The sequence below is a fragment of the Hordeum vulgare genome, chromosome 3H (assembly GCF_904849725.1).
Source record: "Hordeum vulgare subsp. vulgare chromosome 3H, MorexV3_pseudomolecules_assembly, whole genome shotgun sequence".
Taxonomy (NCBI): domain Eukaryota; kingdom Viridiplantae; phylum Streptophyta; class Magnoliopsida; order Poales; family Poaceae; genus Hordeum; species Hordeum vulgare.
In genome coordinates, this window is record NC_058520.1 from 247,661,402 (window position 1) to 247,686,870 (window position 25,469).

At 44.8% G+C, this 25,469-nt stretch overlaps 1 long non-coding RNA gene across 3 annotated transcripts; it reads right to left on the reverse strand.

The window, feature by feature from the left end:
* Positions 1 to 9,462: 9,462 nt before the first annotated feature.
* On the reverse strand, positions 9,463 to 10,890 carry LOC123439840. 3 transcript variants are annotated; one of them, XR_006630188.1, is made up of 3 exons: positions 10,816 to 10,890; positions 10,626 to 10,666; positions 9,463 to 9,616 (listed from the first exon to the last, which is right to left on the reverse strand). It is a non-coding gene; the product is annotated as an uncharacterized LOC123439840 (long non-coding RNA). The 3 variants fall into 3 exon arrangements; XR_006630190.1 differs by having other exon boundaries at positions 9,468 to 9,671; XR_006630189.1 differs by having other exon boundaries at positions 9,468 to 9,682.
* Positions 10,891 to 25,469: the final 14,579 nt, after the last annotated feature.

Genomic DNA, 25,469 nt, shown 5'->3' on the forward strand with positions numbered 1-25,469 from the left:
TTCTTCAATAGGTGGTAGATTCTTAACATCTTCAGATTTAATACCTTTCTCTTGCATAGATTTCTTGGCTTCTTGCATATCTTCAGGACTGAGGAATAGAATACCTCTTATCTTCGGAGTTGGCTTCAGAGGTGGTTCGGGAATAGTCCAAGCAGTATCATTGCTCAAGATATTATTCAATAGAATTTCAGCTTGTTCCCCAATTCTTTCACTGAAAACACAACCAACACAACTATCTAGGTGGTCCCTAGAAGCATCGGTATTGCTCAAGATATTATTCAATATATTATAAAAATATATCAAGTATTTCATTTTTTTCAAGAGGGTGATCAGGCAAAGCATTAAGTAGCTGGACAAGCCTCCCCCAAGCTTGTGGGAGACTCTCTTCTTCAACTTGCACAAAGTTATATATATCCTGCAAGGCAGCTTGTTTCTTATGGGCAGGAAAATATTTCTCAAAGAAGTAGTATATCATATCCTGGGGATCACGCACCCAACGTGGGGCAAGAGAAGTAAACCAAGTCTTAGCATCACCCTTTAGTGAGAAAGGAAACAAATTAAGGATATAGTAATGGCGAATTTTTTCCTCATTCGTGAATAGGTGGCTATATCATTCAGCTTAGTAAGATGTGCTACAACCGTTTCAGATTCATTACCATGAAAAGGATCAGATTCGACCAAAGTGATTAACTCAGGATCGACAGAGAATTCATAATCCTTATTAGTGACAAAGATGGGCAAAGTAGCAAACTTAGGATCATATTTCATTCGAGCATTCGGATATTTTTCTTTCCACTTGCGTAATAAATTCTCAAGATCATAGCTCCTTACAACCAAGAAAGTCTTTAGCTGCCTCTCCCTCCATAACATAACACTCAGTTATATTAGGCAATAGGGTTGTCTTTAAACAAATGTTTGTGTTTGCAGGTGTGTTTACTATATTGCTAGATCGTAGCTTTAGTAGTAATAGCATAGAGAGCACGACAACCTCGATGGCGACATGTTGATGGAGATCATGGTGTGGCGCCGGTGACAAGAAGATCATGCCGATGCTTATGTGATGGATATCAAGAAGCACAAGATGATGGCCATGTCATGTCACTTATGAATTGCATGTGATGTTAATCCTTTAATGCACCTTATTTTTCTTAGGACGACGGTAGCATTATAAGGTGATCTCTCACTAAAATTTCAAGACGAAATTGTGTTCTCCCCGACTGTGCACCGTTGCGACAGTTTGTCGTTTCGAGACACCACATGATGATCGGGTGTGATAGACTCAACGTTCACATACAACGGGTGCAAAACAGTTGCACGCACGGAACACTCGGGTTAAACTTGACGAGCCTAGCATGTGCAAACATGGCCTCGGAACACATGAGACCAAAAGGTCGAGCATGAATCGTATAGTTGATATGATTAGCATAGAGATGCCTATCACTGAAACTATTCTCAACTCACATGATGATCGGACTTGAGTTAGTGAATTTCGATCATGTACCACTCAAATGACTAGAGAGATGTACTTTTTGAGTGGGAGTTGATAACCCACAAGTATTGGGGATCGCAACAGTTTTCGAGGGTAGATTATTCAACCCAAATTTGTTGATTCGACACAAGGGGAAGCCAAAGAATATACTCGAGTATTAGCAGTTGAGTTGTCAATTCAACCACACCTAAAAGACTTAGTATCTGCAGCAAAGTTTCAGTAGCAAAGTAGTGCAATAGTAACGGTACCAGAGGTAACAGTAGCAGTAGTGACAGCAGTACCGGTAAAGTAACTTAGCAAGGACCAGTACGAAAAGACTCGTAGGCATTGGATCAGTGATGGATACGTATGTCGGATGACATTCATCATGTAACAGTTATAACATGGGGTGATATGTTACTAGCTCCAGTTCGTCAATTTAATGTAGGCATGAATTCTGTATTTAGTCATACGTGCTTATGGAAAAGAACTTGCATGACATCTTTTGTCCATCCCTCCCGTGGCAGCGGGCTCCTAATGGAAACTAAGGGATATTAAGGTCTCCTTTTAATAGAGAACCGGAACAAAGCATTAGCACATAGTGAATACATGAACTCATACTATGGTCATCTCGAGGAGTGGTACCGACTATTGTCACTCCGGGGTTGCCGGGTCATAACACATAGTAGGTGACTACAACTTGCAAGATAGGATCAAGAACACACATATATTGATGGAAAATAATAGGTTCAGAACTGAAATCATGTCACTCGGGCCCTAGTTACAAGCATTAAGCATAACAAAGTAGTAGCAACATCAATGTTAGAACATAGTGGATACTAGGGATCAAACCCCATCAAAACTAACTCGATTACATGATAGATCTCATCCAACCCTTCACCATCCAGCAAGCCTACGATGAGATTACTCACGAACGATGAAGTGCATCATGGAATTGGCGATGAAGGATGGTTGGTGATGACGACAGCGTCGATTTCCCCTCTCCGGACCCCAGAACGGACTCCAGATCTGCCCACGAGAGGAAGAACTGGTGGTGGCGGCGGCTCCGTGTCATGAAACGCGATGAACTCTTCTCTCCTAATTTTTTTGGGCGATAGAGAATATATAGAGCTGGAGTTGGAGGTTGCGGAGCCACGAGGGCCTCACAAGCCTGTTAGGCGCGACCTAGGGGGCGCGCCTCCTGGGCTTGTGGGCTCCTGGCTCCGCGTCTCCAAGTAATTCTTGCACCAATATTTTTTATATATTCCACAAAAAATCCTCGTAAATTTCTAGGTCATTCCAAGAACTTTTATTTCTGTGCAAAAACAACACCATGGCAATTCTGCTGAAAACAGTGTCACACCGGGTTAGTTCCATTAAAATCATGCAAATTAGAGTCCAAAACAAGGGAAAAAGAGTTTGGAAAAGTAGATACGATGGAGATGTATCAGGAGTTTATTAGTAATTTGATTAATTAAACTCTAATTATCTTAAACATAGTCTAAGTCCACTTTGCAACCTTTGTGTTGTAGATCAATGGCTCATGCAACAGTCACCCTGAATTTTAATACGTTCCTAGAGAAAGCTAAGTTGAAAGATGATGGAAGAAACTTTGTAGACTGGGCTCGTAATCTTAAGTTGCTCCTGCAAGATGGGAAGAAGGATTATGTCCTTAATGCTGCTCTAGGAGATGAACCACCCGCTACGGCTAACCAAGATGTTAAGAACGTCTGGTGACACGTAAGGAGGACTACTCAGTAGTTCAATGTGCAGTCTTGTATGGCTTAGATCCGGGATTTCAATGTTGCTTTGAGCGTCATGGAGCATATGAGATGTCCCAGGAGTTGAAGTTTATCTTTGAGAAGAACGCCCGGATTGAGAGGTATGAGACCTCTGATAAGTTCTATGCTTGCAAGATGGAGGAGAATTTGTGTGTCAGTGAACATGTGCTCAAAATGTCTGGGTACTCAAACCGTCTAGCTGAGCTGGGGATTGAACTCCCACAAGAGGCTATCACTAACAGAATTCTTCAATCACTGTCACCAAGCTACAAGAGCTTTGTGTTGAACTATAACATGCAAGGGATGAACAATTCACCCGGCGAGTTATTCGTGATGCTGAAAGTCGCAGAGTCAGAACTCCGGAAAGAGCATCAACTGTTGATGGTCAATAAGACCACTAGTTTCAAGAGAAACGGCAAAGGCAAGAAGGGTAACTCCTAGAAGAGTGGCAAGCCAGTTTCCAATCCGACGAAGAAACGCAAGGCTGGTCCTAAGCCTGAAACAGAGTGTTATTATTGCAAGGGACTGGGTCACTGGAAGCACAACTGCCCCTAGTATTTGCCTAATAAGAATGCGGCCAAGGAAAAATCAGGTATATTCGATATACATGTTATTGATGTGTACTTAACCAACTCTCGTAGTAGTGCCTGGGTATTCTATAGCGGTTATGTTGCTCATATTTGCAACTAGAAACAGGGACTGCGGAATAAACGAAGGCTGGCGAAGGATGAAGTGACAATGCGCGTGGGAAATGGTTCCAAGGATGACGCAATCGCTGTCGACACAGTTTCACTTCAGTTACCATCAGGATTAGTTATGAACTTAAATAATTGTTATTTAGTACATGAGTTAAGCATGAACATTATATCTGGATCTTGTTTATTGCGAGACGGTTACTCGTTTAAGTCAGAGAATAATGGTTGTTCTATTTCTATGAGTAATATCTTTTATGGTCATGCACCCAATGTGAGAGGATTCTTCATATTGAATCTTGATAGCGATGATACACATATACATAACATTGAGACCAAAAGAGTTAGAGTTAACAATGATAGCGCCATGTTATTGTGGCACTGCCGCTTAGGTCATATTGGCGTAAAGCACATGAAGAAACTCCATTCCGATGGACTTTTGGAGTCACTTGACTTTGATTCACTTGACACGTGCGAACCATGCGCAAGATGACTAAGACTCCGTTCTCCGGAACAATGGAGCGTGCAAGTGACTTGCTGGAAATCATACATACCGATGTGTGCGGTCCGATGAGTGTGGAGGCACGCGGCGGATATCGTTATTTTCTCATCTTCACTAACGATTTGAGTAGGTATGGATATATCTACTTGATAAAGCACAAGTCTGAAACGTTTGAGAAGTTCAAGCAGTTTCAGTGTGAAGTTGAAAATCATCATAACAAGAAGATCAAGTTCCTACGATCTGATCGTGGGGGTGAATATTTGAGTTTCGAGTTTGGTGCTCACTTAATACAATGTGGAATTGTTTCACAATTGACACAACCTGGAACACCACAACGTAATGGTGTGTCCGAACGTCGTAATCGTACTTTGTTAGAGATGGTGCAATCTATGATGTCTCTTACCGATTTGCCGTTATCATTTTGGGGTTATGCATTAGAGATAACTGTATTCACTTTAAATAGGGCACCATCAAAATCCATTGAGACGACACCATATGAACTATGGTATGGCAAAAGACCGAAGTTGTCGTTTTGAAAAGTTTGGGGATGTGATGCTTATGTCAAAAAGCTTCAGCCTGAAAAGCTGGAACCCAAAGCAGAAAAGTGCGTCTTCATAGGTTACCCAAAGGAGACAGTTGGGTACACCTTCTAACTCAAATCCGAGGTCAAAGTGTTTGTTGCTAAAAATAGAGCTTTTCTTGAGAAGCAATTTCTCTCGAAAGAATTGAGTGGGAGGAAGATAGAACTTGATGAGGTTGTCGAACCTCTAGTCCCTCTAGGTGGTGGCACAGGGCAAGGGGAAACCCTTGTCGTTGCAACGCCGATTGAGGAGGAAGTTAATGATGATGATCACGAAACTTCGAATCAAGTTCCTATCGGACCTTGCAGGTCGAGAAGATCACGTACTACACCTGAGTGGTACGGTAATCCTGTCTTATCAAACATGTTGTTGGACAACAATGAACCTGAGAATTATGAAGAAGCAATGGTGGGCCCGGATTCCAACAAATGGCTGGAGGCCATGAAGTCCGAGATAGGATCTATGTACGAAAAGAAAGTGTGGACTTTGGAAGGACTACCTGAAGGCTGCAAGGCTATTCTGAACAAATGAATCTTTAAGAAGAAGACGGGCGCACACGGAAATGTGACCATTTATAAAGCTCGATTTGTGGCAAAGAGTTTTTCACAAGTTCAAGGAGTTGACTACGATGAGACATCATCACCGGTAGCGATGCTTAAGACCGTCCGAATCATGTTAGCAATAGCTTAATTTTTCGATTATGAAATCTGGCAGATGGATGTCAAAACGTTATTCCGTAATGGTTTTCTTAAGGAAGAGTTGTATATGATACAACCCGAAGGTTTTGTCGATCCAAAGAATGCTAACAAAGTGTGCAAGCTCCAGCGATCCATTTATGGACTGGTGCAAGCATCTCGGAGTTGGAATAAGCGCTTTGATGAGGTGATCAAAGCATTTGGGTTTATACAAGTGGTTGGAGAATCTGTTACAAGAAAGTGAGTGGGAGCTCTGTGGCGTTTCTAATATTATATGTGGATGACATATTGCTGATTGGAAACAACATGGAGTTTTTGGAGAGCATAAAGGATTACTTGAATAAAAGTTTCTCTATGAAGGACCTAGGAGAAGCTGCTTACATTCTAGGCATTAAGATCTATAGGGATAGATCGAGACGCCTAATAGGACTTTCACAAAGCACATACCTTGATAAAGTTTTGAAGAAGTTCAAAATGGATCAGTCCAAGAAAGGGTTCTTGCCTGTATTACAAGGTATAAATTTGAGTAAGACTCAGTTCCCAGCAACTTCGGAAGATACAGAACAAATGAGTTCCGTCCCCTATGCTTCAGCCATAAGTTCTATCATGTATGCAATGTTGTGCACTAGACCAGATATCAGCTTGGCCATAAGTATGGCAGGCAGGTTTCAGAGTAATCCAGGAGTGGATCACTGGACGGCGGTCAAGAATATTCTGAAGTACCTGAAAAGGACTAAAGAAATGTTTCTCGTTTATGGAGGTGACGAAGAGCTCGTCGTAAAGGGTTACGTCAACGCAAGATTTGACACCGACCCGAATGACTCTAAGTCGCAAACTGGATATGTATTTATTCTTAATAAGGGTGCGGTAAGCTGGTGCAGTTCCAAGCAAAGCGTCGTAGAAGATTCTTCATGTGAAGCGGAGTACATGGCTGCCTCGAAGGCAGCAAAGGAGGGTGTCTGGTTGAAGCACTTCATGACGGATCTTGGAGTTGTGCCAAGCGCACTAAATCCAATAACTCTGTTCTGTGACAACACTGGTGCCATTGCCTTAGCAAAGAAATCAGGGTTTCACAAGAAGACCAGGCACATCAAACTATGCTTCAACCTCAACCGCGACTACGTCGAAGGAGAGGACGTGAATATTTGCAAAGTGCACACGGATCTGAATGTAGCAGACCCGCTGACTAAACCTCTTCCATGGGCAAAACATGATCAACACCAGAACTGTATGGGTGTTAGATTTATTACAATGTAAATCGCATGGCGATGTGAGGACTAGATTATTGAATCTAGTGGAAGTGGGAGACTGTTGGAAATATGACGCGGAGGCAATGATAAGTAGTTATTATTATATTTCTTGTTAGAAGATAATCGTTTATTATCCATGCAATCATTGTATTGAATGAAAACATACATACATATGTGGATATATAGACAAAACAATGTCCCTAGCAAGCCTCTAGTTGGCTAGCCAGTTGATCAAGGATAGTCAAGGTTTTCTGAGTATGTGCAAGTGTTGTCACTCGATAACTGGATCACATCATTAGGAGAATCATGTGATGGGCTAGACCCAAACTATGAACGTAGCATATTGATCGTGTCATTTTATTGCTATTGTTTTCTGCGTGTCAAGTATTTATTCCTATGACCATGAGATCATATAACTAATTGGCACTAGAGGAATACCTTGTGTGCATCAAACGCCGCAACGTAACTGGGTGACTGTAAAGGTGCTCTACAGGTATCTCCGAAGGTGTCCCTTGAGTTAGTATGGATCAAGACAGGGATTTGTCACTCCGTGTGATGGAGAGGTATCTCGGGGCCCACTCGGTAATACAACATCACACACAAGCCTTGCAAGCAATGTGACTAAGTGTAAGTCACGGGATCATGTATTACGAAACGAGTAAAGAGACTTGCCGGTAACGAGATTGAAATAGGTATGCGGATACCGACGATCAAATCTCGGGCAAGTAACATACCGAAGGACAAAGGGAATGACATACGGGATTATATGAATCATTGGCACTGAGGTTCAACCGATAAGATCTTCGGAGAATATGTAGGATCCAATATGGCCATCCAGGTCGCGCTATTTGATATTGACCGAGGCGTGCCTCGGGTCATGTCTACATAGTTCTCGAACCCACACGGTCTGCACACTTAAGGTTCGATGTTGTTTTAGTATAGTTGAGTTATATGTGTGGTTACCTAATGTTGTTCGGAGTCCCAGATGAGATCACGGACGTCATGAGGGTTTCCGGAATGGTCCGGAAACGAAGATTGATATATATGATGGTTTGATTTGGTCACCGGAAAGTTTCGAGCAATTCCGGTAGTGTACCGGGAGTGACGAATGGGTTCAGGGTGATTACCGGGAGGGGCCCACCCACCCGGCACTACTAGGAAAAGGCTTGCTAATGGCGCACCTATTTTTGCTACTAATGGCGCACTATAGGTGCGCCACTAGCATCACGCCATTAGATTTTTTTACTAATGGCTTACCACAAGTGCGCCATTAGTATCTGGTATACTAATGGTGCATCAGGTAGTGCGCCATTAGTATTGCTCACGGTGCGCCATTAGTATGCCTCCCAGGTGCGCCATTAGTATGCCTCTCAGGTGCGCCATTAGTATGCCTCCCAGGTGCGCCATTAGTATTCCTCTCAGGTGCGCCATTAGTATGCCTCCCTAGTGCGCCATTAGTATGCCTCCGAGGTGCGCCATTAGTATGCCACCCAGGTGCGCCATTAGTATGCCTCCCAGGTGTGCCATTAGTATAGCCCATGGTGCTCCATTAGTATCTGGTATTCTAGCATATATATGTTTTTTTTAAACCACAAATTCAACAACACATAACATATATATCAAATATATAATACATAATATGTGCCCAATAGTTTTGCTGATCCACAACACATAACATATATGCAAAGTTGCATAACAAATTTCATGATCCATATATCGAAACTCCATAGCATCCATACATCCAAAATTCCATAGCATCCATATATACATATAGTTCCATAGCATCCATACATACATAGCTCCATAACAAATATAGTTCCATAGCATACATTCATTATTCACATACAATTTTTTGAGCTACAATATTATTTTGTTTGCATTAATATGTTACCGTTATCATTTTAGATGAAAAAAAGACAACTATGGCTCCAAAGGTTTGCTTTATGTCTTCACGCCACATAAGTAAACGAAGTAGAAGGGGCGCACGTTTAGGAGCTCCAGCGCGCGGTCCTTTTGAACTTCCCCTCGCAAAAGAAGCATGAATCAAAAGCGTTAGAGAAAGAAAACTGATGATTCAGAATTACAAATTTGGATACATATTGTCTTCTAACATAACAACACCAGCAATGTTTGTTACAAAATTTAGGAGGTATCAAGATAATTAAATTGTCAACTAGTGACGACTACACACACAGAGAGAGATATATACACATAAGCTCCAAAGAATACAGCTAAGATTTTCAAGAGAACATTCACATACAAGAATAAGCACATGATGTTTGGTTCCAAATTATAAATATAAGTTGCCGATGTTGCGCTGAATCAAAAGTAATCCCAGCTACATAGGTCACACGCTCGCTCTAATGAGATGTGATACCAAATGTTTAAGCCTGAAGGAAAGAAGCAATGGTATAGGCACAAACTTTCCAGTCATGGAGATGATACTACGATCATAGTGTTCACCCTTGATTCCAAACAAAATTTAACTAGTAAACGCACACAATCAGTAGCCCCTATATATAACTCCATAAAAGTATTAGAGCAGATGCATCAGAACTGAATTACCTGTGAGCAACAGCAGGAATGAGCCTTCAGGCTGCGCGAGAAAGGAGACCGTCTTGGCAACCTTCTCCAAGCACTCCTGACTCTGCACCAGCAACGAATCGCCATTCCTCTCCACAATTCAGTCAAACCTGTAAATTCTACTCGGGAGCTAAGCAAATGAAAGGGTTAACAATCCCACTGCATTACGCCAAAAGAAACAGCGTTGAGTAAAGAGATGAAAACAAACTAAAACTGCAAGACAATGAAACCACTACAAGAAATATGGTCGATTATGACTCTCCTTTTTGGTCGTTGATTAGTCATTGTTATCGTTTATTGACCTTTTTTGACCAAATTCAGGACGTCAAGAGTTGGCCGTCAAGAACGAACAAGCTTGACCTTTTCTGAAATTTTGGTCATGGCCGCCCTTGACCAAATTATTGGTCGTAAAATCTACGACCAAAATTATGGACATTACTAATGAGCTTGAAACACGTAGAATCTGATGTGGCAATGTCCACGTGGCACGTGCAGTTACATGGCAAAAATGATGACATGGACGCCATGTAGGATCGGTTAAAATCAGATCTTTTAATGGGACAGGCCCGATAATTAGCCCATTATTAGATTTACTTTTAGGCCACAACTATAGGTGGAGCCCATTATTTCTTTCAATTTTAGATTTACTTTTGGGCCACAACCTTGACCCACTTAATGTTTTTTCTTAGCAGAGGCAATGTACAACCCAACTATTCATTCCATCATTAATTGAACCAGCCCATTTCTAGCCCACTCGCATAATTTAGTCCAGCCATTATTCAAGGGATATCAACAACATTTCATTGGAAAATTTGGTAGTCGACAAAAAGCACATGAGAATATAATGATAATAATATAATTCTCAAAATAACACAAAAATATCATTACACCACATGATCTCAAAATAATATAGCAGAATGAACAAACAACATAGTTTTTCATCAAGTTACTCGATCATAAGGCATGTGAGCAGGATGCGATGAATATCGCATGAAACACCGGCAGTGTGAAACTGGAACTATGCAAAGAACATAAAGGAGAGTGAAAATGTTTAACAAAGGGAAAATGGGCACCTTTGTCACATCAGGGTCAATATATTTCTATCATCATAACCCTGCAAAGAATAATGTGCATCAGACAAGAACCACCATAGTTAAAACATCAAGACAAACCAGATATGGTGTCTACTTTATGTTACAACATTATCATCAGTATTAAAACAACATATGGATACTCAATGTTGGATGAGACCATATACAGTACCACTACAAAAAAAATAGGCCACCACATGCCGCGGTGCACCATCATCCTTGATCCGACCTCGATGTTCATGAGCATGCGATCCTCGCACTCCGCGGTGGGCAGCTCAAAGCTGAACCAAATCGGCCAGGTCACAACGGTTAAGTGATGCTGGACCAGACCGTCGATGAGTGGGAGGAGCCTAAGGTGAACCGCACCTCATGCACTTCTGCACCTCACATATTAGAAGTTTGCATATTAGAAAAGGAAGGAGGATATTAAGCTACCATGTAAAAAACACTAGATCAATTGCAGATTAAAAAATTGTTAGCAACCCATATTAATTTACATGAAACATGTCATATGATTGCATACTAGAAATGACATCAAGAAATATAAACAGAGGGAGTACTAGAACGTGAATACCTAAAAAGACAACATTTAGGAACGGAGGGAGTACTAGAATGTGAACATCTAATCCAAAGGCTAACAGCGTATGATACGTGCATGCGACAAAACATGTGTTGTGGACGTGCTGCAGCTATGTGAAGAAGGGCAATCCTTTCGGCAAGAAAAAAAATCTCAATCTATATATTCGAACCCAACCACTACACATGATTCTGTACAAGCTTTTGTGATGCTTCAAGCCTCAGCATTACGTACAAATCTGGCCAGATCATATGCAAAGGCGCAAAATAATTTACAAAGCCAAATTCCTGTTTGTTTATACTATAAGTATGTGGTAAGCTATCAAAAGAAAAACCAACATATCAAAGGAAAAAAAGTAAGCATAATACTTTAGTAATAACTCATTATAGTATTTGTTTGCCGTCGACATAAACCAAGAATACGACTGCGGTGCGATAGGAGCTCAGCGTGACTAACCTCTAGACGCCTTATTACAAGTTAGTTTACCTCATCTCATGACCTGCGAACCCTAGCAAATGGAGCTCCACTTTGTTAAATGGCTTAAATAAATGTCCAATTAATTTCAGTAACTACAATAGTTTGGATTTACATGAAAGTAATTATAACAAAAATACTATAAAGTGTATCAGGATTTGTACCATGTGAAGGATATGACCGCTAGTAGGTATAATCAGAGGTAGATAACGGAAAGGTGGTATGACTGCATGTGTAAAAATAATGTCCACAAAAATAAAATCGAAAGCCACACCAAAATTCATAATGTAATAAGTTATGTGCTAAACAATAGTATTACCTAATACTTCAACCTCGATATGAGGAGAGACTGGGAGTAAGCTAAGCATTTTGATGCATCAAATTTTCTCCAAAATCCAATAATATAAATCTAATAACTCAAATAAGATGGGTGGCGTAAGAAAACATGACATTTAGTTATGCACGAACCAACAACATTTGGATAAAATCATTCGGTAGTAGTATATAACATCTATTTATTTTCTATAAAGTGAATATATTACCTATATATTTATTTGTATTATACCGCATCAGGTATGACAGATACTACTTATATTGTGTCAAACACATGTGGGAGCAAGTCCATGTTTTAAACATCTATAAAAGACATATGTATACTGATTTTCAGAAAAAATCTAGCGGCTTAACCTGCTAATTCTATTGATTTAAATAGACATTGACTAAAAACTGCACATACCCTTTTTTCACTACAAACAGAAGCTCCATGTAATCAAAATTTGAGCACATATATATACAGTGAGCATCTAAAAGATTTATCATATAGCATATGATAGCATGTATGCATGATAAGAGATGGATTGATAGAAAAAAGGACGTTCATGCACACAATGGAAATCTTCTCACTGTCCAATGGTTATGTATATAAATAGCAGGAAAACATTAGTGCACGTTCAGACACACAATGGAAGTCTTGCCACTGTCCAATAGTTATGTATATAAATAGCAGGCGAGCAGATTTTATTAAATAGTCTATCTGTTAAAATGTTTTAATCTGGATTGTTATTTAATATAGCTTGTTGTTGAACCGTATTTGTTAAAAATACCAAGTTAACTCGGCATCCTTTACACTTAGAATAAGTAGCACTAATCTAAAAGATTATGTTCATTATCTGCATAGGTTTCTGTTACTTCATGTGCAGATCCTAAAAGTTTCCTAATAACTGAACATAGCCAAATAGTATAAAAGTTACATTGTAGTAAAACTCATAAAACAATAATCTACACAGGGAAATTCCTTTTTGAGAGATGCATGGATTGAAAACTCGATGATGTAACTAAGGATCTGCAAAGAGAAAATAAAATATTGGTATGCAGAAGTACGTCCTTGTGAATTCATTGCACAAACTGGATACGGTCTGGGCACCACTTTCCGTCAGTTATGTCCACGCTCCTATGAGGCTCGACCATCACGTCTAGAGGTTCCTGCAGATAGATTGGTCAACCCCCGTGGTTTGGCTAGGGGGGATCCGGCGCCCCCGTGGATTGGTCAACCCTGCGCGCCTCCGCCGTACTGGATTTGGCAGGGGGGTTATCTGGCGACACAGATGCTAGATATGATGCCCCCATGGATTGGTCAACCCCGCGCGCCTCCGCCGTACTGGATTTGGGAGGGAGAGAACATGAGCTGAGGATGTGAGGGAGGGTTGTGAGGAGGAGGAGATGGAGTGGACTGACGCACCTGAGTCACCGGGGCCAATCCTACCGAAACCCTAGTAACAAGAGACGGTCACGGATAGCATGGGAGGACACGCGTGCTGGATCTCCCATGATAGGAGGGAGTAGCAGAGTGAGGGGATCCATGTGGTGTGCATGGCACCATCGATTCCGGCCGGTAGGTCGCGTGGATCGAGTGTCGTTGATGGTGGCGGCGATGAGAAGAGTTGTTCGGGAGAGAGATGTCGAGTTGTGGACGAGGGAGGAGGAGTGCGGGGCTGTGGGTTGTGTGAGAGGGTCAGGGGGATGAGGGCGGTCGTTGGATCCGGTAGCAATGGCGCACCCGGAGCGGTGCGCCATTAGATTTTTTTGATAGCAATGGCGCATCCCCATGCAATGGGCCATTAGTAAATATATTTTTTATATAGCAATGGCGCATTTCACAGAGGTGCGCCATTAGTAATCTTTTTTTTGGATAGCAATGGCGCACCCCAAAGAGGTGCGCCATTAGTAATATTATTATTTTTGGATAGCAATGGCGCTCGCGGGGGAGGGAGGGGGTGGGTGGTGCGCTCGGCCAATTCTGTTCGGGGGAACCGAGCGACGAGACAGGGGAGGGTGCGGGGGGTCGTCGGCGGCGGTGGAGCGGGGGAGGGTGCGGGGGGTCGTCGGCGGCGGTGGAGCGGGGGAGGGTGCGGGGGGTCGTCGGCGGCGGTGGAGCAGGGGAGGGTGCGGGAGGTCGTCGGCGGCGGTGGAGCGGGGGAGGGTGCGGGGGGTCGGCGGCGGCGGTGGAGCGGTGGAGGGTGCGGGGGGTCGTTGGGGGCGGTGGAACGGGCCGGGGAGGATGCGGGGGGTCGGCGGCGGCGGTGGAGCGGGGGGAGGGTGCGGTGGGTGCTCGGCGGCGGTGGAGCGGGGGAGGGTGCGGGGGTACTCGGCGGCGGTGGAGCGGGGGAGGGTGCGGGGGTACTCGGCGGCGGTGGAGCGGGGGAGGGTGCGGGGGGTGCTCGGCGGTGAGGGTGGTGGTGCGCCATTAGTAGTTTTGCAAAAAAAATTATAGTAGTGGCGCACCACCTACATATGCGTCATTAGTAACCCTGGTTACTAATGGCGCACCTCCTCCGGTGCGCCATTAGTAGTTCTGCAAAAAAAAATAGTAGTGGCTCACCACCAACATATGCGACATTAGTAACACTGGTTAGTAATGGCGCACTAGCTGTGGTGCGCCATTAGTAGTTTGCAAAAAAAAAAACAAAAAAAATTTATAGTAGTGGCGCACTACTAACAGATGCGCCATTAGTAAGCAGGTTACTAATGGCGCACCAACTTCTGCTGCGCCATTACTAGTTTCGCAAAAAAAAATAAAAATAAAAAAAATATAGTAGTGGCGCACCGAGAGTGTGGTGCGCCATTAGTATCCATCACACTAATGGCACACCTCACATGGTGCGCCATTACTATGTAGTCACTGACGCACTGCTGTCTGGTGCGCCATTAGTATCTATATCATCTATAGCCCTTTTCCTAGTAGTGCGAGAGTGAGCCCAAGGCCCTAGGGTGGCGAACCAAGCCCCTAGTGGGATGGTGGATTCATCCAAAGAGGGCTATGGCGCCACATAAGAAAATACCAAAAGAAAAGAAAAGAAAAAAAGGAAAGAGGGAGGTGGGAAGGAAGAAGAGGACTCCTCCTTCCCAAACCGTATTGGAGGAGGAGTCCTCCTCCTCTTGGCAGCCGGCGCACCTTGAGGCCTTGTGCCTCAAGGCTAGCCCCTCCCCCTTCCTCCTATATATAGTGGTGATTGAGGGCTTTTCGAGACACAACTTTACCACGTGCAACTCTAGCCTATTCCACATAGTTTTACCTCTAGATCGGATTTCTGCAGAGCTCGGGCGGAGCCCTGTAGGAGTAGATCATCACCACCACCGGAGAGCCGTCACGCTGCCAGAGAACTCATCTACTTCTCCGTCTTGCTTGCTGGATCAAGTCGGCCGTGATGATCGTCAAGCTGTACGTGTGGTGAATGCGGAGGTGCCGTCCGTTCGGCGCTAGATCGGAATGGATCGTGGGACGGTTCGCGGGAGGTTTGTGGGACGGTTCGAGGGATGTGAAGACATTCTACTACATCAACCGTGTTTCTTAACGCTTCCCGCAATGCGATCTACAAGGGTACGTAGATCTAATCTCCACTCGTAGATGGCCATCACCATGATAGGTCTTCGTGTGCGTAGGAATTTTTTTGTTTCCCATGCAACGTTCTCCAACATCTCCTATATATGTAGATCAACCTAGTAGATTTTTTCTTGGGATTTATTTAGTTAAAAGTTAGCCATTGCAACTTCGTGTACTTTATTTGTGTCCAACGACCAGACTAAGACTGCTTTTGGATCCCCGCCCTTATCAATACTTCATCTATATTCGCAATATTCATATTGCAATATCATATTCTTGCTTGTTTTTCGATTGCTTGTAGGAATAGACCTTCGTGGTCAGGTTGATCGTGCTCCGGCATGGTCAATAACCTTTTGGAGTTGGTTTAGCGATTTCTAAGTGCTACGGTAACAAAAGTCCTTCCTTGGCGCTAGGAATTTTTCTTGCTACTTCTCTTGTTCGCGTCTGTTTTTCCCTTGAAGAGAAAAGGGCGATGCAGCACAGGAGCAGTAAGTATTTCCCTTAGTTTGAGAACCAAGGTATCAATCCAGAAGGAGGTCTCGTCAAGTCCAGAGTACCTGCGCAAACAAAAACAAGCTTGCACCCAACGCTTCAAAGGGGTTGTCAATCCCTTCAAGATTGTTTGCAAAAGTGAGATATGAAGGCGGAAAGTGCAACGAATTAAAAAGTGTAAGGCTGAAAATATGGTGTGGAGTAGACCCAGGGGCCATAGTGTTCACTAGAGGCTTCTCTCAAAATAGCAAATATCACGGTGGGTGAACAAATCACTGTCGAGCAATTGATAGAACCGCGCAAAGTCATGACGATATCTAAGGCAATGATCATACATATAGGCATCACGTCCGAGACAAGTAGACTGATACTTTCGGCATCTACTACTATTACTCCACACATCGACCGCTATCCAGCATGCATCTAGTGTATTGAGTTCATGAAGGACAGAGTAACGCCTTACGCAAGATGACATGATGTAGAGGGATAATCTCGAACCAATGATGAAAACCCCATCTTTTTACCCTTGATGGCAACAACATGATGCGTGCCTTGCTACCCCTTCTGTCACTGGGTGTGGTCACCGCACGGTATGAACCCAAAACCAAGCACTTCTCCCATACCAGGAATCATAGATTTAGTTGGCCAAACAAAACCCACAACTCGAAGAGAATTACAAGGATAAGAGATATCAGAAGAAACTCAAATAAGATTCATAGATAATCTGATCATAAATCCACAATTCATGAGATCTCGACAAACACACCACAAAAGAAGATTACATCGGATAGTTCTCCATGAAGATCACGGAGAAGTTTGTATTGAAGATCCAAGAGAGAGAAGATGCCATCTAGTTACTAGCTATGGACCCGTAGGTCTATGGTGAACTACTCACGCATCATCGGAGAGGTTATGGTGTTGATGAAGAAGCCCTCCTTGTCCGAATCCCCCCTCCGGCAGGGCACTAGAACGTGCCCCAGCTGGGATCTTGCATAGACAGAAGCTTGCGGCGGCGGAAAAGTGATTTCGATGATCTCCTGATTTTTTTGGGATTTTTAGGGAATATACAGGCGCAACCCCTAGGTCAGAGTGCACCCGAGGGGCCCACAAGCTTGTGGGCCGCGGCCTACCCCCCTGGCCGCAGGGTGGGGGCTTGTGGGGCCCTTGAGGCTCCCCTTTCCTTGGCTCTCAAGCTTCCCGATCTTCTTCCGTTACGGAAAAAATCTTTTCGGGGATTTTCTTCCGTTTGGACTCCGTTTCAAAATATCCTGTGAAAGGGGTCAAAAACATGGAAAAAACAGGAACTGGCACTTCGCACTGAGTTAATAAGTTAGTCCCAAAAAATATATAAAAGGTACAAAAACATCCAAAGTTTGACAAGATAATAGCATGAAACCATCAAAAATTATAGATACGTTGGAGACGTATCACTAAGGCGCAACGTCGCGCACGTTTGTAGTCACATCGTCAAAGTCGTCTCCACCAAATCGATAGTCACCTTCTCATCGAAAGATCGGACCCTTATATCTATTAGCACCCATCGGATCCTCCTCCTCCGCCTGCGCCTCCGCGTCAGCATCCAGATCCCTAGGGCCAGCGGGCCACCCTCCGTCCGTTTCGTAGTCCTCGGAGTCGGAATCCGTGCGATCCAGCATGAATTTTTCCGTGTTCAGACCGACCGTCCTTATCTGCCGAGAAAAAAGCTAAAGAAAGGCGCTACCACACATCAACCAGATATGAAGCCTTGAGCTCCTTTAGCCAGCCCGCGATCGCCAGCACGTCGTCATTGCGCACCTCGTAACTCCAATTTGCCCCAGTCGACGGCGTGTCCGCAAACAGCGGGAGGTTGACCAAGTCCCACCCCTACCCGATACTGCGGACATGGAAGAAGGAGCGTTGCCACTTTTTGAAAGAAGATCAATCCACTGCATCCTCGGAAAGAGCCCGCCTCACCACGAGTACACCATCGCGAGGCCGCGGGAGTATGCCAGATTGTCATGCAGCTCGGCGCGGAAGTGAAAGACGGGGCGGAACAGAGAAGGAAAGGGCTAGAAACCCAGGTACTCCTCGCACAAGTTGGCAAAGAATGGAAGGTACAACACTGTGTTCGGCCCGAGGTGGTGCATCTGGAGCCTGTAGAACTCCAGCAACTGCCAGAGAAAGCGGTTCTCTGGCAGCCCAAAGCCGACAAGGAAGTGCGTGCCGAACACAACACACTCACCGGCGCGAAGCTCTAGCATGCGCTCCCTGTCGGGCGCGGGCTCCTCAACACACTCCCCAGACGGGATCTTCCGCGTCCGACGAAAATATGTGATGGGCTCGTTGGTCATGATGTAGCCCTCCCACGAACCAACGGGTGGTCCGGCCATCTCGTCGTTCGTCGACAACGGAGCGGGGAGAAATAAACGCGAAACGCAACTCCGAGCGGATCGACCGCAGGAAGGCGCTGCAGAAGAAGGAACGAGGAACATCAGCGGCAAGCATTGTGGGTGCGAGGGGGAAGGGCGGCGGCGGTGAGCATCGAAGCAAGGGCGAGGTGGAAGATCGAGTGTGGGAAGGCAATGGCGAACCGGCCTCCCCACCTCCCCCTTTTAAAGCCGAGGGGAGACGTGGGGGAAATGTATCAGTTGCACCCACGTCCCCCACTATCCCACGGTCTCCACGCACATTGAACCGCGTGGCGGAACCCCAATCGGCAGCCCGCGTCCGCAGGATATCCCCCGCATGGACCGAGGCGCGGCAGGCTAGGCATGTCGTGACGTCTCGTCGTGCGCGTAGTGGCGGGTCCGCCATCCACCGCCAGTTCACACATGGCACGTGCCAGCCGGCGCCAAGCCCGAAGTGTTGTCGTGGGGCCCGAGGAGGAAGGGCGGCATCGGCGAGCACCAAAGCAAGGGCGAGGTGGAAGATGAAGTCTGGGAAGGCAATGGCAAACCGGCCTTTCCATCCCCCCTTTAAAAGACCGAGGGAGACGTGGGGGCGTGGGATCAGTTACACCCACGTCCCCCACTATCAAATGATCCCCATGTGCATTAAACCGCGTGGGGAACCCCAATTGACGGCCCGAAGCCGCAAAATATCACGCGTGTGGGCCAAGGCGGGATAGACTAGGCTTGCGATGATGTCTCATCGCGCGTGTAGTGGCGGGCCTGCCATCCACCACCAGTTCACATGTGGGACATGCAAGCCGACACCGAGCCCAAAGCGTCACCACAGGGCCCGAGGCACCATGGCTGTCGGCTTGGCCATAGCCGCCAGCTGCCTCGACCGGCTAACAGACGCCCGCTCTCGCTTGCCGTCACCGGCGGGCTCATCTGGTTCAACAACGACTTCGGGCGTGGGGGAAAACCGATGGCTCCCCTTGTCCGAAGGCCTCCGGACCCAACGGTTTCGGGGGCTACTTACGGGGATATGACCCTTGGGTATATCCAAGCGGAGGGAACCCATCATCATGACATTTGGGGCCGACTGCTCCCCCAGGTCGCTGGCGACACCCGACCCATCTGGTCGACGCGCTACCGGCCGACTAGCGGCATTCTGCCTGGCCGGCTGGCCCGACGCCCGCAGGCCGGTCAGCCCCATCGCATCCGACTGTGCCAACATACGGTAATGAGACCCAACGGATGATGTAGCGACACTCGTGGCCAAAGTGCATGTTGGCAAGCTCGATATGGCCACGGGCGCAATGCTGTAAGGGTCAGTGAGGCTACAGGATCCCCGTTGCCCCCGAGGCCGACCGGGTGAGGCGTCCCTGTAGCCATGCTCAACCCTACCTACTCCCTGACGACCGATACGTTAGCCACTGAGGCGCATGGCCGATGGGCCCCGCGTTGGACAGGACCCGACAGCTGGCGGGCCCCATGGCCAGTTGGAGAGGCTGGAATCAGGTCCCGCCTCCTACTTTCTCCCACTACTATACATCTCCGGCTACACTATAAAGCCTCATCTCAGCCCCCAAAGAGGGGGCACACCTAGAGGCAGCGAGAGAACCCTTAGACCCCAGAACTACACACGTCATCGAGGTAGCGAGGCCGGCAACACGAGCTTTGCCCCCCTCCTCACGATAAGCTCGAGGAGCACCATTTTCTTCCGTGACCCATATAGTCACACAGGTAAGACTTGGGGTTTTACCTCACCGGAGATCCCTAAACCTGGGTAGATCGGTGTCATGTGTCTTGTGACTACACCCATTCCGAGACGACGCTGGTGCCCAATGGCCCCAAACCATGATCTAAGCCACCCGTTGGCATCTACCACGGAAATACCACAACAGGCATAAAACTTTCTCAAATGGGATGGAAGTTTGCGTGTGGCCTTACTTTATTGTAGGTAGACCTCCAGCCAAAAAAATGTCGCATTCGGACATCGCTTGATACCCCAACCATTGAACGAGCAGCACCTCCTACATCTCCCGGTCAACCCCATCACCCCAACTCGCTAGAGACCGCCTCCCCACCCGTGCTGGAATGCCTTGCTGGCGTCCTCTACTCCCACTTTGCTTCGTGTCTACTGTGGCATGGGAGCCGCATCAGCTTTGTCCTCGACCTCCATCAAGCCAGCCCCAAGTACCGGTGCCTTCCACTAGCTCATCGCCGAGAAAGGAAACCCCATGGCCAGATCCAGTCATTCCCGGGGACTCCATCATCGTATGGTTGTCTCGCCGCAGCTCAGTGGAGATCGAACCTAGCCGCCATTAGTTCATGTTCTTTTGCATCGAGCGAGGCTGGGAACGACTCGTTGACCATGCCCCGGATCGGGAGTGCCTCGCTCGTTCATGTAGGTTGAGCACCTCGAGCGCCTGGGCATGTGCCCTAGTAGCAACCCCTCAACCCAGCGCCTCCCTAGGCACAGTCCACCTCGCCTCACCCGTGGGTCAGGTCCAATCGCAACGAGGAGCCGCCCCAGCTGAGCTACGACCTTTATCGCCTTCCTCCTCCCCATGCCTTGGGCCACGACCCTCAAGGTGCGCCTCTGCCTAGCCGCCCTATGTGGTGCCCGTGCAATGTATTGCTATGTTGAGCCCGCGTGTTCAGCCCAATTTCAGCATATTCGGCCCATGGACCTTTTTCAGATTTCCGAATTTGTTAATTATCCACTAAAATGTGTGCTTTTCACAAGAAAAAAAACATCATATTACATGCATTTAATAACTCCACAATCGTTCATCGTATTAAGATAAACTATATATGAAAAATATTAATTTTTTTGTAGATTAATTATTTGCAACTTTCACACATGTTTAAAATGTTTACAATATTGTTTGCATGTAATTTTCATTAATGACATATTAAAATGATTTATTTCATAACTCTCTCTTTAAATTGATCTACATATGTAACTTGACTAGAAAAATGTATAGAATAACATGGTGAAATTTATTTATTTTTTTAACAACTCTAAAATTGTGTTATAGGAAGAAAAGTAGAAAATTCAAAAATTACATATGGGGATGTTCCGGAATTGTTATTGATTGCTTCAACCTCATTTAAACTTGCCTAAATGTGTAGTCTGGTGTGCTTCACCTCTTGCCATGTTTAACAACATTTAATATTAACGAGTACAATAAACGAGAGTGAACTAATTGATTCGAACATGGAACATCAATACGCACCTCCTTGCATATTGAGCTTCATTTAAAGTGTAGAAGTTGATTGTTGTGCTTGACATGCCTTGCATATTTAAACTGGACATGCAACATACTTGATTGTGCATCATTTCATGAATATGTTGTGGTGCTTACCATGTCATTGTTCTGTTTTCGGATTCTCTTCTCCTCACTATAGTTGCAAAACCGATACGGAGTGTGAGGATTAGTTCGACTACAACCGTTCGTCTACTTCATGGATTCATTCTTCATCCAAGCGGGATCTCAAGCAAGATGACTATTTCCCTAAATACCACTACTATCATTCCTATGCTACTTGTCTCGCTTCTGTCGTTATGTCTCCTTACCTACCACTTGAATGTCAAGCCTTCGGACATTGCCATGAAACACCTCTAACCCCTCCACATCCTAAAACCATTGTTTGGCTAAATTACCGCTCACTCAACCCTTCTTATAGCATTGCTAGTTGCAGGTGCGGGTTGTTCCATGTGATAACATGGATTTATTTTGGATATCACGATATTCTTGCTATTTTATTTAATGCACACATATACTTGGGAAAAGGTGGAAGGCTTAGCCTTTTGCTCGGTATTTTGTTCCACTATTGCGACCCTAGTTACTTATGTACCGGTGTTATGTTCCATTGAGCATACCTAACATGATTGGGGTTGTTATGGGGACCCCTTCATTTTCCTTTTGGGATAAAACTCTTCTGGAAATGCCCAATGTTGGTACTACATTTGATTAATAACTAATGAGTTTGCATAGGGACTTTCTGGACCCCGTGGATAATTAATCAACAACCTGGGCCAATGCTCCTCATGACTGTTGGTCCAAACTATAGTATCGTGCGGGTCCAACCCGGGGCAACTCGAGAGATTCCTATTAGGCCACCGTATGCTTTTCTTATCCGTCATGTCCCGAGAACGAGATACATGGCTCCTATCGGGTTCGTCGACACGTTAGGCGGCCTTGCAGGATTTGTTTTACCTTTATCGTACGTCTTGTGCATCGGGATTCCGAGTATACTTTGGGCTATCTCGAGGTTGAGGTTTTCCATGCAGCTTGTGGCTAGTTTGTGATGGATGGGTTGGAGCACCCGTGGAGAGTTAAATCTTCCTGAGAGCCATGCCAAAGGTTATGTGGCAACTTGGAAATTTGTTTAACACTCGGTTATAGGAAACTTGAAGTAAACTTAGTTAAAATACACCAACCATGTGTGTAACCATGATTGTATTCCTGTGAGGCTTGAACCAATAAGAGAACGTGGTGGGGTTATGATTGACTCGTAAGTAGGTGTTCAGGATCACTTCTTGATCATTGCTAGTTCACAATCGTTTATGCATAGATCACTCTTCTTATTCTTGTACTCGTAAGTTTGCTAGATATAAAATGCTTAGTTCTTGCTGCAGCCTCCAACTTAACCATACTTCACCCATTAAGCTTTCCTAGTCTTGATACCCTTGAAATGAGATTTTTGAGTCCCTCTAGTTCACAGATTACAACAACAATAGTTGTAGGTATAGGTAATACAATGCTTTGATGTGAGAGCGATGCTTGTTTGATTTGGAGTTCTTTTTATTCTTCTTCATTCATCATAGGATGGGTTCCAGGCCGACAGCTTGGGATTAGCAAGGATGGATGTTGCTTTTATCATTTTATTTCATCCGTAGTCGGACTGTACTATTATGTATGACGATTGATATTGATGATTGTATTGAGATGATCATGATTTAGCTTGTGGCAAGTGTAATCCAATTTCATATAATTATCTCCTCCTTACATGTATTTGTAAAAATATACATTCTTGCGAAATGATGAGATGCACTTCTATGCATATCGAGGCCCTCGAGCCAAAATAAGGATATGACCGCATCTTGGGCGTTCCAAAATTGAGCATGAACAACAGTCCTTCTCCTTTCAACATAGGGATCATTGGCTCTCCACTTCCCAAGACCTTGATCCTTCCATTCCTTCATGTTTTCTACCACTAGATGATCATCATTATCGTCTCGAAGATGAGGTCTGAGCTTCCTACACACAACAACATCCTCCTCATTAGTTGGAGGAGGTGAAACATCTCTAGAGGTTGTTCCCTTGTTCTTGTATACATCACAAATATCTCAGGTTGTCTTCTTGTGTTCGGGGGTAGCTCGATTGCCCTTGGGATGTGAGGGCTTAGCCTTAGGACCAGGCTTGTTAGGCGTTGCATCAGCCATCACCTTCCTTTGCTTGTAAGGAGGAGGGTTAGGAACTTGTTCCTCATCTTCCTCTTCACCATCAGTCCTCAGAGAGACTAGACTTCTTGTCACATACATAGACTTAGTCCCCTCCCTCTTGTTGCTAGGCTTCTTGGCTAAAGGTTTTGTCCTTCTTGTTCCACTTTGTTTCTATGAAGATAGAGACAACCCTCTCTTGGCAGCTAAAGATTTAGGGACCTTCCTTGCAACTACTATTTCCTTCTTTTCAACTTGCTTCTTGGATGTCACTCATCAGGTATGAAATCTACATCCTCCTCATCAGAATTCCTAGGCTTCCTACCCCTGGTGGTTGCCTTGGGCAGGTCAACAGACCTAGGAGTTCCAGGGTCCTCTGAGCTTGCTTCAGGACTAGTGCATGCTTCCAGGTCCACAATCCGCTCTCTAAAATCATTCTGGCTGTCATCAGATCATGACATGATTGAGCACTAACCCTATCAATTAGACATGGAGGTGTAGAATGGATGACCATCTCAAAATTTAGAAAAATTTGCAAGTTCGAACTCAAAATTTTAATTTTAGGTATTGACGGTATGATTTCGGATCCACCGAGTTTTACAACTTCCGAGGCAACAACCAACGGCATCAGAAACTTGGTCACGTAATCCCAGTTTCACCAAAAGGTGACTCGGTCTCACCAAAGTTGTGCTCAGAAACCCTAAATTCCATTTTTGTGACACCGATAGTAACTTTTGGTTTCACCGAGAAGTCCTTTGTGATGTGGATGAACACACATCGGTGGCACCAAGATGTTTCGACTTGGTGACACCGAAATTGCATACGGCGGAAACCTAAACCTAATTTTTCTTGTTCGGCCTATTCTAAGGAATTTTCTCAGGGATGGAATCATTGAAAAACATGGCAAGATATGAACAAGGCCTAATGCACATGAATTAGAATTTGGAATGCACATGGGGATGAAGATTTACCCTAACTTGGGGGATCTTCTCCATAGTGGCAATGGCGGCGGAGATTGTCGTTAACGGCGATGGATTCTTGGAGAGAGGGCACACACACACACACACACACACACACACATACACACACACTCACACACACACACACACACACACACACATATATATATATATATATATATATATATATATATATATATATATATATATATATATATATATATATATATATATATCGGCTCCAACGAGAACAACTCGGTGACGCTGAGATTTCTAGATTGGTAGTACCAAGGTAGAAAACCACATCAACCCTAGTGCTTCGATGGTAATGAGTTTCGATAATTGGTTACACCGAAAGACACTTGGGAGGTTTTGGAAGTCATTCCTTGTCGAATTGGTAGCTCCAAGTGCTCCTCACATGGAGGGTCCAAAAACTACTTGCTCAAATTTTGTGATGAACCATGAATAGAATTTGAGATGGGAAAGCATAGATAGCTAGTGGGGGTACCTAGGCATTCTTTCACATCCAATTGGTCAAAAACATAAAAGCTAAATAAAACAACAATTCCATGTCCTCGAATGGATAAAAATATGCATACAAACATGCTCACACAATAAGATGT